This window comes from Neomonachus schauinslandi, chromosome 16 (assembly GCF_002201575.2).
Source record: "Neomonachus schauinslandi chromosome 16, ASM220157v2, whole genome shotgun sequence".
Lineage (NCBI taxonomy): Eukaryota > Metazoa > Chordata > Mammalia > Carnivora > Phocidae > Neomonachus > Neomonachus schauinslandi.
In genome coordinates, this window is record NC_058418.1 from 25,984,208 (window position 1) to 26,001,719 (window position 17,512).

The 17,512-nt window shown below is 55.9% G+C and overlaps 1 protein-coding gene across 1 annotated transcript in view; it reads right to left on the minus strand.

Annotated features, from left to right (window-relative positions):
• ZNF423 (zinc finger protein 423) overlaps window positions 1-17,512 on the minus strand; it is a 281,922-nt gene that overhangs the window by 158,578 nt on the left and 105,832 nt on the right. The gene's annotated exons all lie outside the window — the stretch shown is intronic.

Here is a 17,512-nt window from a genome sequence, read left to right on the forward strand (position 1 = left end):
TGCTTGCTAATTCATGCAGCGATGTTTTGTCGTGCTCTGTGAATCAATAATAACTCACCCTATTGCTGCAGAAATTTGGGGATAATCCATATATTTAACTCGGCGTTGGATTCTCCAGGCAGGACTGCCGCAGCAGAACCCTGACCTGTCTTCAGGCTGGCAGGAGGGGACTTTGGCTCGGCACTCTGGAGACATCCACGGCTGCCCCAACAACACAGATCCCCCAACTCGGGAGGCGCGCGAGACACGGGCCCTGGCAGGACCAGGAGGAAACCCCGAAACACTATCCTCGTCTCCTCCCCTCCCCCGGAAACACCACTTTAAAAAAAAAAAAAAATCAGCTCTGATTAAACGCAAACCACACACATCCTCCAGCCGCCGGAGGGAACAGCAAAATTAAAAGTCTAATTGGTACCCGGAACAATTTAAAACTATTAAGTATAGGTGAAGCTTTTCTGTAAGAAAATAATCCTTTGATTGGGATTAAGCTTGTTTGGATAGCATTCTTCCCTTCCCTACGTTTGAGCTGCAGAAGTCAGAGCTACGGTCTGGAAGTCCCCGATGCTTCTGAGAAGGGTTCAGCCATCTCCTCTGCCAACTTCCGGGAAGAGGGCTCGTGGCATCCAGAGCTGGGTCTCCATCTGGGCCTTTGAAAGGGAATGGCTGTTCTTTCTCTTTTGTGGAGAGGGAGGTGAGTGACACATACTGTTTCGCCAAACCTGCTCTGTCCTGGCTAACAGGCACTGGTCCTTCACAACACTGCCTCCAGGGAGCCCTCCCTGATTCCCTCTGTCACCATCAGTACCTCTCCCTGACCTCAGGCCACTGCCTTTGGGCCATTTCTCACCCTGAATTGTGGCTCTTGGTATCACTGCCTACTTCTGAGTCCTTGGGACATCCCCATGTCCCTGGCAGCCTTTCTAGCCTAAGATATGGTCTCAGAGCCACTTTTTGAACTGCAGACTGGTAGTACCTCCCACTGCCCATGTCCCAGCCTCACCTTTCAGCCAGCAATGGCAGAGCCCTCCGTGCGTGCCTGGCATGGTGCCAAGCTCTTTGTAAGCTTTACCTCATTAAATCCTCACCTCCATCCTATATGGTGAACACCATGATTTCTCCCATGTCACAGATCAGGTACTTGAGACTCAAAGAGCACAAGTACCCTGAGTTTCACAGCAGTTAATGGAAGGAGTCTGGTATTATGCCTACATTTAGTCAGAAAACCATCAAAGCCACCCACTGTGCCTCGCCCGGCCTCTGAGACTTTGTTCGGGCCATCATGCTCATCGAGCCTGCCCACCCCTGATCACAGCTCACCCAAACCCGACCTGTTACTCAGGGCCCACCTCCGCCCACCTCCCAGGCATCCCAGCGGGAGTCTCCTGCGTGGCTAACAGGCTCTCGTTTTCCGATGTTCCTTGGGGCCTAAGAAAAAGGCAGGCCAGTACCTCCTGGGGTCTGTGGGATGTAGGCAAGAACGCACAGCCCGTGCTCATCTGTATGGCCATAGAGAGCTTTCCCTCAGGGAAGGCCAGTGGGTGCCAGACAGCTCAGTCCTGGGCAGGATCAGGAAAGAGTGAGCACAGAGGAGGTGTCAGGTTAGAAGGCAGGGGACACTCAAATTGGGCTTTGTGGAAGGAGTAGGCTCTCCTCTGACCCATGTTCCCCAAAACATGGGAAATGTCCCATTGCTGGGACCCATGATGATTTTAGGGGGCAGCCACATTGGCTGTCTTTAACTTCTAACGTTCCAGCAAGGAGAGAGCACAGACCCCAGGCTCAGCGTTCGCAAGACCTCACAGCTCCTGGCTGGAACCGCATGAGCGTGGGCCTTTTTCCTTAGGTTTGTTTTTAATTGACTTTTAAGGTTACTGTCTACCTACAGCAAAGGATACTGATTTTCCCTTTGCAGAATTAAATAAATGAATTAATTTAAGTATGGAAACAGAACTGACTCAACAGAAAATACTGGGTAAATCACGGCACTCGTAATATTCAAATCTCGCAGGACTCATGGCAGGGGCTGATGAAGCATGAAAGGCTGGCACCCCCAGTGTCAAAGTGACAAAGTGACATTCATCACATGGTCACTGCAAGTCTTCCCTCTCAGAGCACGTGCAGCTGAAGTCCTGAGACCCAAGTGGGTGAACGAGGTAGCCCCAGGGGGGTTCTGTTCATCTGACCCAGGGCAAGTCTCCACTCCCTCCTACCACCACCCGCAGTTAGCTAGGGGTCCTAAACAAAGGTCTTTCAACTTGGATCCCACATGCCATGTCCACAGCCAACCCTTCAGATAGCAGACCAAGAAGAACCTGAGCCGGTGGAGGGGGGGTAAGCAAACTTCCACCCCCTTCTCTCCTCTGCATAATGCCCACATCTGGGAAATTTCTGAGGCTCTACATCACGGGTACAACAGCCCGGGCTGGGCCCCTGGTCCTGGCAGTCTGCACCAGGCCAGGTGTACCATGCCCCCCAACCCCCGTGACCACCCAGGTCCTCACCTAGGGAGCTGGGTCCCCAGGGCCCTGGGGGATGTCATAGCGAACCCAGCCTCAGCTCCTCAGGGAGCAGGTGTGAGAGAAAGTCCCTGGCAGTGGCGGCTGGGAAAACACCTGTCCTAGGAGCCTACTGCTATAGCAGGCCCCACCTCGGCAGCTCTCCACCCCTCCGGCCTCGCCCCCCGGTCCCCAGAGACCACCACTCAGCTCTCCAAGCTCACAGCAACCAGGGCAGGTGCCAGGCGGAGGTCACGGTCGGGGCATGTGGGCGGGGCCTGAGCCAGGTTCAGGAGGCCTCTGCAATTCAGTGCTCCCTGAGGAGGGCCCCTGGGAGAATCAGAACTCACAACACAGGGGCTGCCACCATCCCCTCCAGGTCTGGCTGGCCACAGGCAGCAGAGCCCAGGAGACTGGCCCAGGGCTCCTCACAGCGGGCTGGACCAGCGCTGGACCAGCACCCTAGTTCTGGGGCTGCTTCCAGCCCCCTGCTGCTGTGTGACCTTGGGAAAATCCTGGGCACTGTGGAGTTGGGTTCCCCTTGTCCCCTCTACAGAATGCAGCTGATATATGCGACTTTCTCCCTGGAGGTGTGGACACCGGAAGGGCTCAGTGAACGTAAAGAATGAGCAAGCAAATGAACAGATGACCAAATTCCAATTATAATTTTCACAAAAGCCAGTATCAGAGAAAACCACGTGGTACCTCTAACCAAGAACTCGGAGCTTAGAGAAGACATTGAAAAAATAAATAGGTTATGTTGTATCTTATGTATGTACATATATGCCACATGTGCATATAAAATTGGATAATAAATGACATATGTTATGTGCTAAATATTTCTTGAGTATTTGCTCCATGCCACATGTTGTCTCATTTAATATTCACAAAGTCTGACAAGTCATCACTGTCAAACCCATTTTGCAGATGGAAAAACCGAGGCTGGGAGATTGACATGTCCAGGGTCTTACGGGTCAGATACAGCCGAGCTGGGCTTTGAATATGGCTCACCTGACCTCAGCATCTGTGCTCTTAGCACGGTGGGATGTATGTGCGTGAGTCTTCCTACCTGTGGGACAGAAACAGAGTGGGTGACCCCGGCTCAGGAGCACGAACATTGCCCCCATGGATACGGCTCCACACAGAGCCCAGGCTGGATGCCCAGCCAAGAATCCCCAGAGAATGTCTGGGCCGTGTCCGCATTCTCAGCCCAGACACCAGCACGGACAGGGTGCGCACGTGGTCCAACCTGGAGGCGTAGACCTGCTGCTGAAGCTCTGTCAGATCCGTCGAGGCCCAGCTGGAGGGGCCAGCCCCCAGCAAGGGAAAAGCGAGGGGCCTCCAGGCATCTGGGAGGACAGAGCCCCCCCACCCCAAAGCACTTGCTCTCTTTGTACCTACAGGTCCAGCTACCCTCTCGGCAAGTCCGTGAGACAGTTAGGAGCTTGGCTCCATTTTACAGAGGGAGGACACGGAGGGCTGGGGGGACGGCAGGGCCGCTGGTACCCCGGTCGCCTCCGCAGCTCAGTGGCTGATTAGAGCCCAGGACCTCAATCTGCTCACTGCTGCTCAGCCCAGGGGCAGGGAGCTAATGCCCCCTCACCCGGTGTGGCCCTCAACCGAAGGGGGACCGAGCCAGGGGCTTCTGGCACATGCGTGGAGATCCCAGCGGACGCGAGCCTGGGGTCCGAGCAGTGACCCGGACCTTTCCCCCTTCCCCGCCTCCCTTTCTCCGCCCCTCCTCACTGCCTCCTGGGAGCACCTCCCAATCACAGAACCTGCACCCAAGACCTGGCCTCAGGCTCTGCATTCTGTGACGCTTGCCCGAGGGGGTGGCACCGCCCCCAGAAGCTGAGTCTGTCCAGCCCCTCGCCAGGGCGAGCTTGCCAGGCTCAGGTCACCGAGAGGCCCCCTTCAAGACCCGTGCCTGGCACTATTACTCAGCTTTGCCTTTCACTTGCCTTGGACCTGAGCATACTACCTTCCCGTGCGTAATCCCGAATAACTGTCTTGATGAAATCATGGGTATGATGTTTTGGTAACGTCCATCAAAATAAACATAATTACTAAAAAAAAAAAAAAGTTGCTTGAACCACCTGACGTCTGGCTGTGTATCCCCAAGAGGGGCCTGGGTCCTCACCGTGGCGCCCCTGCCGAAGCCCACACTTCCCATGGGACTGCAGCGCTGTGTGTCCATCCCTCCCCCACAGGCTGTGAGCCTCGGACGGCTTCCGGGCCGTGTGTGCCCAGCACAGCGCCTGGCCAGAGATGCAGGCCGGGGGAGGAAGTGGCCTGAGCCCCACGGGGAGGGGAGAGCCCTAGGACTCTCGCTGATGTGCTTCTGCCAGCAACACAGCCACCCTGCGGGTCCCACTCACCCTTTATACTCATCCACATCTACGACTCAGCAGAGAGAATTTCAATTTTCCCTGGATTTTCATGTTTCAGCCTCCAGAAAAATTGCCATCCTGGGCTTTGTTACCGAGCTATCGAGCCTCAATGACTGAAGGCTGCCCCAGCCCTGCCTGTGGTGGGAGGGAGATTAAAGCAAGCCGTCAGGCCCCGGGGAAGGCTCCAGAAGGGCAGCCGAGGGGAGGTGGCCACCTGGCCCAGGACCACAGTGAGAAGGAGGAGCCCCCCCGGCGCAGGGCTGGCATCCCCCAGAGGTGGCTGTGGCCTAGGGGAGTTCCCCCCACTGGACTTCCAAGGGTGGACAGAGCCGCTGACGTCCTAGACATCACAACTGGGGTGGGTAGTCCCCTGGTCCTTTCTCAGCCTCACTGACCCTTCTCTAGGTGCCCCTGCACAGTCCCCTGCCCCCTACCTCTGCTTTCTCAGACCGAATGGGCCACCACCTCCTCATGCAGGAACCAGGCCTTTCTCGGGCCCCACGCTGTGCCTACTCTCATCCATAGACTTGAAGATCATCATCATAAACTACATTTACTGAGCACTTACTATATGGTATGCTAATTTTTGTGTCAATTATTGAGTTAGTTAAATTGTTGGTCATAAATGTTTTGCTTGTGTTAATGCATTTAAACCACATATAATCCTTTCACTAGATGCATTTTAGGGATGAGAGAACTGAGGCTCAGACTGCTAAAACAGACCTCAGACCTGCCCAGTGAACCACTCACTGTGCATGTGGGGACACTGAGGCCCTTGACGTCTGAGGAGGGGACTTGCCCCAAGGCAGAATCCTGCTGAGCCGGCAGGATCTAGCTGCCTGATTCATCAATCTCATCGTTGGATTTATGGGAATCCCACCACCCCCACCCCCCCCCACACACACACACGGAGTCTGAGAAGATTAACATAATACAGAAGTATAAACTGAGAGAGACTACCCTGTTGGAAAGTGATCAATCACCCAGGATCCTGCACACAATGCATCACTATGCAGGCATTGACATCCTCCTCCCAGGGGCATCCGGAAAGGGGGACACTGCCCCCAGCCCAGCTCAGGTGAAGGGCATCCCTGAGGGTAATGCTAGGTCCATTGCCCACCAGGAGCCACTGTCCCCAGCAGGGCTGGGTACAAGCTCACCTCAGTGCCAGGCACAGAGTAGGTCCCGTGAGGGAATGAACCAATGACAAGAGTTTCAGCCAGGTCAGCCTGCTGGATGCAGGCTACGAATGGGCTGATCTCCTTACTCCTCCACCCCACACTACCCCTGACCAGCACTTCTCACACCATTGTTCATCTTCCAAGGATATTATGAGGGCTTCCCCACAGGTGCTCTTGGCTTAGAACTGCCTGGAGACAAAAAGCCTCACATTCCTGGATCCCTGGGAGCCCCCACAACGTACCTGGTGACAACTATCTGCTGGATGACTGAAGAATGAATGAATGGATGAAAGAGTGTGTTCCAGGTCTTGGCCTAGAAGAAGCACTTGATAACCATGGCGTGAATAAATGAATGATGGACAGACGGAGGGATGGATGGACAGATGGATGGATGAATGACAAAACTAATCACAAAGAAGGTGCAAGGAGGGGCGCCTGGGTGGCTCAGTCAGTTAACCATCCGACTCTTGATTTTGGCTCAGGTCACCATCTAAGGGTCATGAGATTGAGCCCCACGTTGGGCTCCACACTCAGCATGGAGTCTGCTTGGGATTCTCTCTCCTCCCTCTGCCTCTGCCCCTCCCCACCCCACTTTCTAAATAAATAAATAAATAAATAAAATCTTAAAAAAGAAGAAGAATTAGAAGGTACCAAGGATCACACCAGGAGGCTCCTGTCAGGTGGAAGCCAGGGGTTGGTGGGGTAAAGGTTCCAGTTGGAAGCCACTAGCCTGACCACTTGGCCCGGAGGGGCTGCCCCTGCAGAGCCTGTCCAGTGTTACCAAGGTCCCCAGGGGTCCTGCACACGGTGGCAGAATGCAATTAGTCCAGTCTACAGTGCAGCACGCATCAGTCATTCTTTAATTTGAAAGAACCTCTTGGAACTGGGGAGAGAGCAAGGTATGGGGAGGGCTGGGGCGGTGCAGGGATGGAGGCAGAGCTCAGCTACGCTGCCTCAGCCTGAATCTCTGGAGAAAGGGCATTAAAACAAAGGAGACCCCAAGAGTAGAGGGAAGGGAATAATTGGGGTGGGGAGCCTTCTTAAATAGACCAGACCAGAGCAGAACAAATGGCTAGATTTAATAAGGCTGAGATTCCATGTTCTTGAAGGTACAGACTCAGCGATGTGATTGGGAGGGGGTGATTTTTTGTCCGATAAAACCCCTCCAATGGTTGCCTCTTTCCACATAACACATTGGAGGCTGAGGCTGGGTGTGAGGGGGTATGTGTGCACGCAGGAATCCACACACATACCCACACGTGCATGAATGTGCATGCATGTCTTCCCTACGAGGGAACTCCAAGACCTTCCCACTAACCACCCAGCACCCACAAACAAGTGTGCCCTCCCACTAGGAACTCACAGCCAAGCAGGTGCCCTCGTAAATTCTTCTGTGAGGAAGTCAGACCAGCCAAGCCCATGTGGGTGTCACCCCTTCCCGGCCACCATTGCCCTGGATTTCTCCTTTGCTCCTGCCCAAAGGGGCCAACAGTTGTAAGTGATTGCGCCCCATTCATCTTAGGAAACTCCTTGCATTCATTCATTCATTCATTCAATCCAAATATTTCCTGAGCATCTACTCTGTGCCGGGCTCTCTCCACAAGCTGGGACAGCAAACACACCCAGCAAAGCCCCACTCCACGGAGCTTACATTCTAGGAGCATCAGGACCACGTCCAGGAATGCTCTAGAACCAAGAGAGCCTGGGTTCACATCTCAGCTCCACCACTGACCAGCTGTATGACCTCAGACATGGTCCTGAACTTCTCTCAGCCTCCTCTGGCTGTGGTGAGGATTAGGTTGGATACTCCAGGTTAAGCACTTTGGCCCAGCACCAGGTACACGGGAAATAGTCAATGAACATATCACTGCGTGTCACTTCCAGACCTGGGGCATCAAGAGCAAAGGTCACTAGGAAAACCCCTGGTTCAGTGCAGGGCTCACCAGTCCCACTCCCAGTCTGCCCTTCCCATGAGTATCCTTAATTTCCCATGTCCTCACACCACCATTCCCCAGGTCTGGAACAAAAGCTACTAATGTCATGTGATAGAGCCAACCACCCCCCACCCCATCTTACCACTGAGCCCATCAAAAAGCCCATATATAGAAAAGCCTTCAAGGGGACACGATCCACCTCTGCACCCGGGACCGAAATCCCCTCTGCAAGAAAGGTAGGGTCCCTTCTGGTAGTGGGGAACTCATTCCCTCCTACGCTTCTTTAGCAAGAAAAAATTGTCAACATGAATCCTAAGGGAGGAGATGCTGACCACCTCTTGGGGACAGGAATAACAGGATCCCCCAACACCCACTGTCCTCCAAGAGGAGAGAGAGATAGTCATCTGTTACATGGCAGCCATTGTTTTAAATGACATTGCAATTTACATTTGCTTATTCCTGCAACAAGTATTACCAAGTGCCCATTCTACCAGCCCAGTTCCAGGCTCTGGGACAGAGTCGTAAGCAAAGCAAAGTCCTTGCCCTCAGAGAGCCTACAGGGTAATGAGAGGAGCTGGTCCTGAAGCCATAAATCATCTATAAGAAGTCGGGCAGCACTATGAAGAACCGTGGAACGGGATGGCTGAGGTGTCGCTCTGGACAGGTGACAAGGTGATACCTGAGCAGAGAGCTGAAGCAAGCAAGGAAGCAAGCCAAGGGGGAATCTGGAGGAAGAGCCTTCCAGGCAGGGGGACGAGCAGGAGCAAAACGCCCTGAAGCTCGAGCAGGCTAACTTGGGTACATTCCAAATCTCTATTTTCCGAGATGCCAACATGATGCTCAGATTGAGGGCACTTGTCCTGCCCTCAGAGATCACTGGCCAAGCTATTCATCCCCACGGGGACCTCACGTCCAACCCCACATCGACTCACTGTGCAACCTGACGCGGGTCTCTCAACCTCTCTGATCCTGGTTTCGGCAACAGCTAATCGGGGCTGAGCATCCTCCAAGAAGGCACTGCCCCCGGGGTCCCCCCCAGTCTGCCGCCCGGTGCAAATCGCACCCACCATTCCCCTCTAGCCCACGGCGCCATTCTCACACCCATGCCAGCAACACCACGCAGGATTGGTACTGCTGCCAAAATAGCTATTAACCCAGTAGCCAATAATAACATGTTATCCTATCAATTTGCTTCTGAAACGCTGTGTAACTGCAGAACCCGTTTGCCACCTCGGTAGCCTGGTTACGACATAAACAGAAAGAAACTCACCAGTTCCTTCCCGAGGAGAACAAGCGGCTGGCCTCGACACACACCCGCTTACCGCCGAGTCCCCCCCCACCCCACGGGGCCCCCCGAATCCATCAGGAGTCATGGTCTGGTGATCCACAGTCCAGAGGCCTGTCTCCCTGCGCTCTTGGCATGTCATCCCTGTGTTGGAGAGGAGACCCGAGCCTGGGAGGTGATGGCTCGGGGCCACGCTGGCTTTGTGGGTGGCAAGGTTGGGCCCAGAAGCCAGCACTCCGGCAGCCTCCCCACTCCCGGCCAGAAACTACGGTGCAAGAGAAGAGGGGGGAGACGTGAGGGTCGGGGGGGGGACCAAGGCGCCTAGGGGCCAGCAGACGCTCAGGGTCACACCAGCCCAAGGGGCACACAGACCATCATGAGAGCTATAAGCCAGGCCTCTTCACAGGAGACAGGCCACGAGGCCCCCGATCTGGGGGGAGGGGGCACTGAGAGAAGAGCAGCACCAGACCCAGAAGTCAGGGTACTCCCCAAGGAGCCCCCCACCCCCACATGGATCTGACCCCCCCACCACCACCACCAAATGCCTCCTAGGCCCTCACTTCTCCTCTCCCAACTCCAGGAAAACAGTTTCCTTCCTCCTGGGTTAGATTCCACTCTGAGCGAACATTCCGCTTCCCAACGAGCTGGAGCCTCTAATGGGACTCTTGGCGGTCAGCACAGACACCAACTGGCCTGTTTTATTCATTCTTCCCCTCCAACCCCGCCCCTCCGCTTACCTCTCCCCCTGCTCACCAGGGCACCCCAGGACAAGTCGGTCGATGCCCTTGTTCCCGGCACCCAGCGGTGGGGCGGTCGAGGCTGGAGAGGCACTTCCCACTGCCCCACCGGTGACCTCAGCCCCAGGACGCATCCCCACCCTCGGCCTCAGCCGGGAGAGGATGGGTCGAGAGTGTGCTGCTCCCGCCGCGGCGCTTGGCGGAGCATCCAGCAAGTGGGGAGAGGAAGGGCCTCGGGGAGGGTGGGGAGGAGGAGGCAGAGGAGGCCAAAGGCTCGGCCACTCAGCCAGATGTTGACCCAGTTGAGGGCCCCAGGCCCCAGGGGCGCCCGGGAAGCTCTGACTCCCCCCACCCCCCAGCTCTGGGATTCTTGCAGAGACGGGGGCCTGGGACGGCACTGCTCCCCTGCCTGTCCCCGAGGTCAGGGTTAAAGAAGGAACACAGAGAGACGCTCCGGGGCTGCCAGGACAGGGTGGGGGACAGCCCCTCAGAGGCCCCTGGGTGGGGTGGGTGGGGTGCCGTCTGCGGGAAGGAGCTCTCAGCAAATGGAAACCAGGCCTCGGAAACTGGCCGGACCACAGCCACTGCACGGCTCCAGAGGAAACCCCGCTGCTTCTAAAAGGTGCCCCAACCCAGCAAAAGGTGGTGTTAAAAAGGAAAGAGCAGGGAGGGGGCCAGGCAGCTTCGGCAAGATCGAGGGGTGGAAACTGGAGGCAGACACACAGTCCCTCCTGTTCTGTGCTCTGAGCACCGTTCATTGTTGGCACATTATCCCCCAAGGCCCGCTTGCCTGTAAGTGCTGTAAAAAGCCAGCCCATGGAGCAATTTCCCCCCCTGCTTCCCTCCACCGGGCCTTCAGTCAGATTTCCAGCGGCGCCGGGCCTGAGCTGCATCCCGGGCCTGGGGCTCAGGCTCACGCTGGGCCAGGCGGGCATGAGCTCCCAGCTGCCGCGATGTTCATTTTGGGGATCCAGCCCTCAACACTGAATCCTCGCCGCACATCAGTGAGGAAGACAGACGCGGGGGTGAGGAGGTGGCCCAGGGACCCATGACACCTGGAGATCTGGGTCCTGACATCCGGAGCCTGGGCTCTAGTAGAGCTCAGTGAGTGCAGACGTCATCCACCCATTGACTCATGCACTCATTCACTCCTTCATTCATTCGCTCATTAGGTCATGCGACAGAGTCGATGCCAAGCTTCTGACTCACCAGGCACTCTAGAGCTGGGGACACGAGAGGGATAGGCAGGCCTTGCTCTTGCCCTACAGAGGCCTCATGTGTGGGAGGCAGGGGTCCTGCGTCTGTGATCCTTGCTGTGACTGGAGAAGCCCATGGGCCAGTGGGGGAATGGGGTTTTCTAGAAGGAGCAACCTCAAGAATCAGCCAAGGGAATGAAGCAGGGATGCAAAGAGAGGACCCAAGCAGCAGCTCAGCACATGCAAAGGCCCGAGATCTGTGGCCGCTTCCAACAAACCTCTCCATCCCTCAGCCGGTTCCTCCTCGCTCTCAGCAGCAGTGGGCGGCCCAGGCCCAGCAGCCCCGCCCCAGCTCACAGACTCGGGGAGCCCCCCAATGGCACCTCTAGCCACTACGCCCATACTGGAGCCTGGCTTTCCCAGTCCAAGGTCTTGTTAGAAAGGTTTTCATACGTTTATTCTTAAAGGGGGGGTGGGGGGGGTGGGAAGAGAAAAGGGAGTCCTGAAGGTCTTTCTCTTTCCAGAAAAAAAAAAATTAATAAATAAATAAAACCTCAGGAAAAGGGCATGGAAAGGCCTCCGCATCTGTAACCGCTGAACAAATGAAAATTAGCTCATTTAATCAGCTCCTCATGGCCTGGCTGTCCCGAGTGGGCCCCGGAACACAGCGAACTTCACAGCAGAAACTCGCCAGCCAATGTCAGTTTATCCTACAACAAAGGGATTTTCTAAATAGCGCGATCAAAACGCAGTGAAGGCCGCAGAGAGCTGGGGAGCCAGAACTCGACCCCCCACATCCTGGTGGGCCCCCACCTCCCAGCTTCATCCCTTTGAATGGAATTGTTCTTTTGGCTTTTGTTCTAATTATCTAAACATGTGTTTAACTCTGTTCTACAAAGATAGTTTTAACCAGCAAAGAAGGTAAGGCTAGTGCCCACCATCCACAGCTGCGGCCCCTGCCCCCAGCCCCACACCGTCCCCACGCCCCCCTCGCCCGGCACCACCCACCTCCAGCACACACATAAACATGTAGACGCCCGCACACACCGTGGTGATGCACACGCACATGCACAGAATTACACACACACACAGTTTTCTACCGTCGTCTGTCGCGCGGTCATACACACCACACACGGCTACACAAAACACACAGCTCTCCAGTTCCTGCCTAACAGCTGGGGGTGGGGGAGGCGCAGCTCACCAGACCCCCAGGGAGGGCCGCTGTGCACACACCTGAGGCCCAGGCTGGTAGCAAGGACTCTTATTTCCCTGGAGTACTTTCTCCACGCAACTTGCCACCTGGGCTAAGTCATTAGGGCAATCGAGGAGGCGGGAGCAAAAGGCCAAGGAAGGGGAGCTCGGGGGGGGGCAAGGGGAAAAAAAGGCGGGGGTGTGCGATGCCAGGGTGAGCACGAGCCAGGGCCACTCCCGGGCTCCACTGCCATATGCTGACCTCACCTTCCCTTCCCGCGGCCTCCCGGCCAGCCCACCTGCCAGCCCACCTGCCGCGTGTCTAAGCCCAGGGCTACCCTAGGTGCTCCGTCCCACAGGGAAATGAGCCAGGCTGGGTTCCAATCCTGGCTCTGCCGCTCCCTGGCGCTGAGCCTTCACCTCCCTCTCTGTGAAATGGGAAACAATAGCAGAATCACAGAACGGTCGTGCTGATGACATTCGAGACGGCGACTGCACTGCCCAGAGCAGAACACACTGCATGAAAGTTTGTGCTCTTTCCATCTGACCGTGTGGGCACCGAGGCCCGAGAGGATGCTCGCACAAGGGTCGGGGACACAACCAGATGACAGCTCATCGTTGTGTAGCTTTCAATTTCTTACCCAAGCCGAATCCCTAGCATGAAGATGAGGAACAAGAAAAATTAAATGAAGAAAATTAAACAGGGTATAAGGAGCAACCGACCAGGATGATGGGACTGAGCCCATCTGACATTTTCCGAATGCCTACTCTGATTTTCACAGCAACACCCTGGGCAAGTGCAATGGTTATCCGCAAGCCCCAGATGTGGAAACGGAGGCTCAGAAGACTGCTCTGAAGACTGCAAGCTTTCCTCTGCAAGGACCCCTGGGGAGGAGGGGAGAGGGGCATGGCGGGGGGGGGGGGGGGGGGGCGGAACAGGACAAAATCCCACATACGGAGCACTTCCAGTGCACAGGGGACCTGCGGCTGCCTTTGACTCCCAGGAGTACAAAAGCCACAGACAGACCACCCCACCCAGACACAGGAGGGCAGCCCTTTCCCACACGCTAGCTCTCAAAGGCCTCAATACCCCACACCCCAATGCTAGGGAGGCGGGAGGCAAGGACTCTGTCCCATTTCACAGACTTGGAAACTGAGGCCCACAAGTGGTAGAGGCAGATGGTTCAAATGGCCACAACCTCCGGGCCAGCTCTCAATGGGAGCTGAGTGTGTAATTCTGGAGGCCTCCCAGGTTGGCAGGCGCTCAAGACATAGTCAGGTGGCAGGAGACTCCGAGCCGCCTGACGTAGCCTCGATATGGGCAGGGGGTGCCCGGGGAAACAGCTCCTTTGCTAACTCACCAGCGCCTGCAGAACCCACATCCTTCAGGCGCCCCCAGCCCTGCCCCCAATAAGCACCAGGCCACCCAGGAAGAAAGAAGCGTAGGCAGTGGAGGTTAAGTGCATGGACTTGGGTTGAGTCTTGAATCTGCTACATACATGCTGTGTGACCTAGGGAAAGTAACCTCCCCTCTCTGAGCCACAAACCTCACCTGTAACACGAAGACAGTTAACAATGGATACCTCCCTCCCGGACTTGAGGATTGAAGGGAATGATGTCTGGGAAGGCTTTAGCTCAGTGCCAGTCCCAGCCCCCACACAGTAGCCCTCAGTAAGCACAGGGAATGAGGCAGGAAGAGTAAAGAATGGTGTCAAATCTACCCTCTCTCGCACACGGGCTTCCCTAGAGGCCTAGGCCATCATACCCAATGGGCAGAATATCTCCTTCTTTCAGACTCAGGACGGTTACCCTAACAGACTCCCCGCAGGCTCATGCTCCCCTCGCTGTCCCTGAACCAAGCCCAGCAGACAGCTCAGAGCATGTGGCCTGGCCCGGGACACCCAGGAGGGTACAGACCGCTCCTTCCCGTGTCTGGGCCCAGGAGGCATGAGCTGGACCTGGAAGCCTCTCAGATAGCCCCAAACTTCACTCCGACTAGAAGGACTCAGAAAAGAACCACAAGGGGGAAAAATAGTTGTTGGCATTGCCACCCCCACGCTGGCCATGTCACCATGTCACCCCACAGGCTGGTCCTGCTTCCCTGCTCCTAGGCCTCGTGGCCCTAGCCAGCTCGCTCCTGCTCTGAGCCTCAGTTTCCACTTGCTGGGCTCTGAATACATTGCAGGGCTGCAGTGAGGGTCAGAGGAGAACAGGACTGGGAAATGCTCTATAAACGCAAAGTGCCACGGTCACAGGCAGGCTGGGGACAACGGGGGTAGGAAGGGGAGAGGCACCAAGGGCAAGCGCGACCTGCCCTCTCGCCTAAATCCAGGCAGTGGCCACAAGAAGAGAAGGGGCTCACCCTGGAGCTTCTGGGTGGGAGCCCCAGAATGCAGGCGGTGGCTGCCCCAGCCACTCTCAGCAGCATGCAGAGCTGCGGCCCCCCTGACGGCACCCGGCGCATAGTAGGTGTCGTCGACCGGCTGGCATCAGTGTTTGCCCAGCCTCCGACCCTCACACAACCTGCAAGACCCACGCAGACGCCCTCAGATCACAGCCGGAAAAGAAAACGGTTCCTCGAAAAGAAAGCCGACCATGTCTGTGCTTGTCGAGCACGGGCAGTGGGCCCGGCGAGGCATCAGACCCCGCGGGGCCGTGGCCCAGGAACGGCAGGAATGGGCGGGACTCTGCCCACTTCATGGCCACCGGGGGCCGGCCCTACCCGTCTGACCGCCTGCCGAGAAGCTCTGTCACAGGGAGGCTCAGGGACACAGCGTCGGGCCCTGAAATCCGGTCCTGCCGCACTTCTGCCCCCCATGCCATCCCCAGCAAGGGCACGCCTCTGTCTGAGACCCACTTTGCCCAAAGCGCCCCAGCTCCCTCGGCCTCAAAAGCTGGGAGACCGAGGGAAATGGCACGCTGCCTCCTTGTGAGCCAACTTAGGCTACAATTAATCTGAGGCGGGCGTCTTCTTAATTGCGGGGACTTACAACCCAAACAGAAAAGCAAAGTACAGCTAGCTGAAATGCTGGCTTGAGGCAAGACACTTAAAGCATCTTTTTTCCTTTTGGGGGTAGGGGGAGGACTCTTTAAAAGAAAGTTGGGGTGGGGGCGCCTGGGTGGCTCAGTCGTTAAGTGTCTGCCTTCGGCTCAGGTCATGATCCCAGGGTCCTGGGATCGAGCCCCGCATCGGGCTCCCTGCTCAGCGGGAAGCCTGCTTCTCCCTCTCCCACTCCCCCTGCTTGTGTTCCCTCTCTCGCTGTGTCTCTCTCTGTCAAATAAATAAATAAAAATCTTTAAAAAAAAATAAAAATAAAATAAAAAAAAAAAGTTGGGGTGGCATGAATGGAATTACCCCTAGAGGACAAGGATGGAGCCATTGGCCAGATGAGAGTGTCCTGTTCCCTTAGGGAGTCAGGCCAGAAACACTGGGAGGCAAGCATCTCAAAAGAGATGTCTTACTGGGGGTGGGGGAGTCCACCAGTAAATATATAAATAAAGGGAGGCTCACCTCCAATCTTCCTATCTGCCTTCCTCTGCAGGCAGAAGCAGTCCCCACCCCACAGCCCCTCTAGAACATGGTGTCTGAGCCAACAGGATTCCCAGGACCAGGAAGGCCGCGCACACCTCACTAGCTGGGCCCAGCCACCCAGGGGGAACCAGAGAAACGGAACCTCCAACACAAGCATGACCGCCCCCTGGAGAGGCAGAAGGACAACCGGGGGCCCTGCCCTTGAAGGAAGCGACAGACGGGGCAGCAATCTGAGTCTCTGAGAGAGACAAACCACACGCATCAGATCCCAAGGCCGATACCCCAGGGCGGGCCAGGTGTGGGCCCTTCCTCCATGTCCCAAGCACAAATCAACCTGCTATGGAGGTTGGCACTTAGCAAAGGAGCTGTTTCCCCTCCTACCTGGGAGGAAGGGCACCGGCGGGGCACCTGCATGCACAGGGCCAGCAGGGACAGCCTAAAAGCAGGTGAAGGGCCCCACCCTGCACAGCCCAGAGCTTGAGGAAGGAAGGAAAAGGCAGTTCGGTGGGGTTGAAAGACAGCTCTACCTAAGGTCTCCTGAGCATGATGGTGGGACTCTCCCCAAATGCCTTGCATATGCCCGTCCATGACCCCTACCCTAAACCCTCAAAGCCAGATGTGTCCCAGAATTCAGACTTTTTCAGGTTCTAGAAAGGTAACACAGTACATTTCCTGAGTATCTGGGAACACCTCAGAAGCTATCAAGCATATTTATATGTCAGCAGCAAAACAGGGAGATATTCACCAACTTGACTTAAATAAAGCCTATAAATAGCTTCACATCAGCCAGGTCAAATTTTGCTGCCAAATGAGCTACCAAAAAAAAAAAAAAATCAGGTTTCACACTTTCTGACATTCAGAATTGTCAATAACGGGTGTACAGACCTATACTGTCTCTTTCATCTTCCCAGTGACTGTAGGGGGGAGGTACGGATACTTCTCCTGCTTTCCAGAAGAGGGAAAACAGGCACAAAGCAGTTAAGAAGTAACTTCTCTGTGCTCACATTGCACGTCCGTGGGGGTCCCATGGCCGTCTGGCCTGAGAGACTGTGGGCTCTACCCCAGGGTGTCCTGTAGTAGACCCAAGTCCTGAAGCGCAGTTTAAAAGCTTCCTGAAGAAACACTCAAGCATCCGTGTATGTCCCCAGAGTGTCCACAGCCCACCCCACCACGTGTGCGGTGTTAAGGCCAACCCCCGCCAGGAGGCGCCCTACCCGGAGGCCACGGGGACCCAGGTGGCATCCCCACACCTGCCTGGGCCCTTTCTGGAGCCCAGAAGCTCAGGGGTGGATCTCCACCAGCAGGTGAGATTCCCCACTCCGCCCTGATGCCCAGGTAATGACTCCCCACATGACACAGTCTGCACAGATCATTTTACCCACAACACATGTGCTCAATGCATCCCCAGCCTGGGAGAACAGGCACAGGTAATCTCACTTGACAGAGGCCAGGGCTCCCAGAGGCCGGGACCCCATCTTGTCCAAAAGATGGGGGAAACACACAGCTCCTCAGGTGTACTCCGGGTCATCTCTGGTGTCTCTTCCTCAGCAGGTTTTAACTGCCAGGGAAGA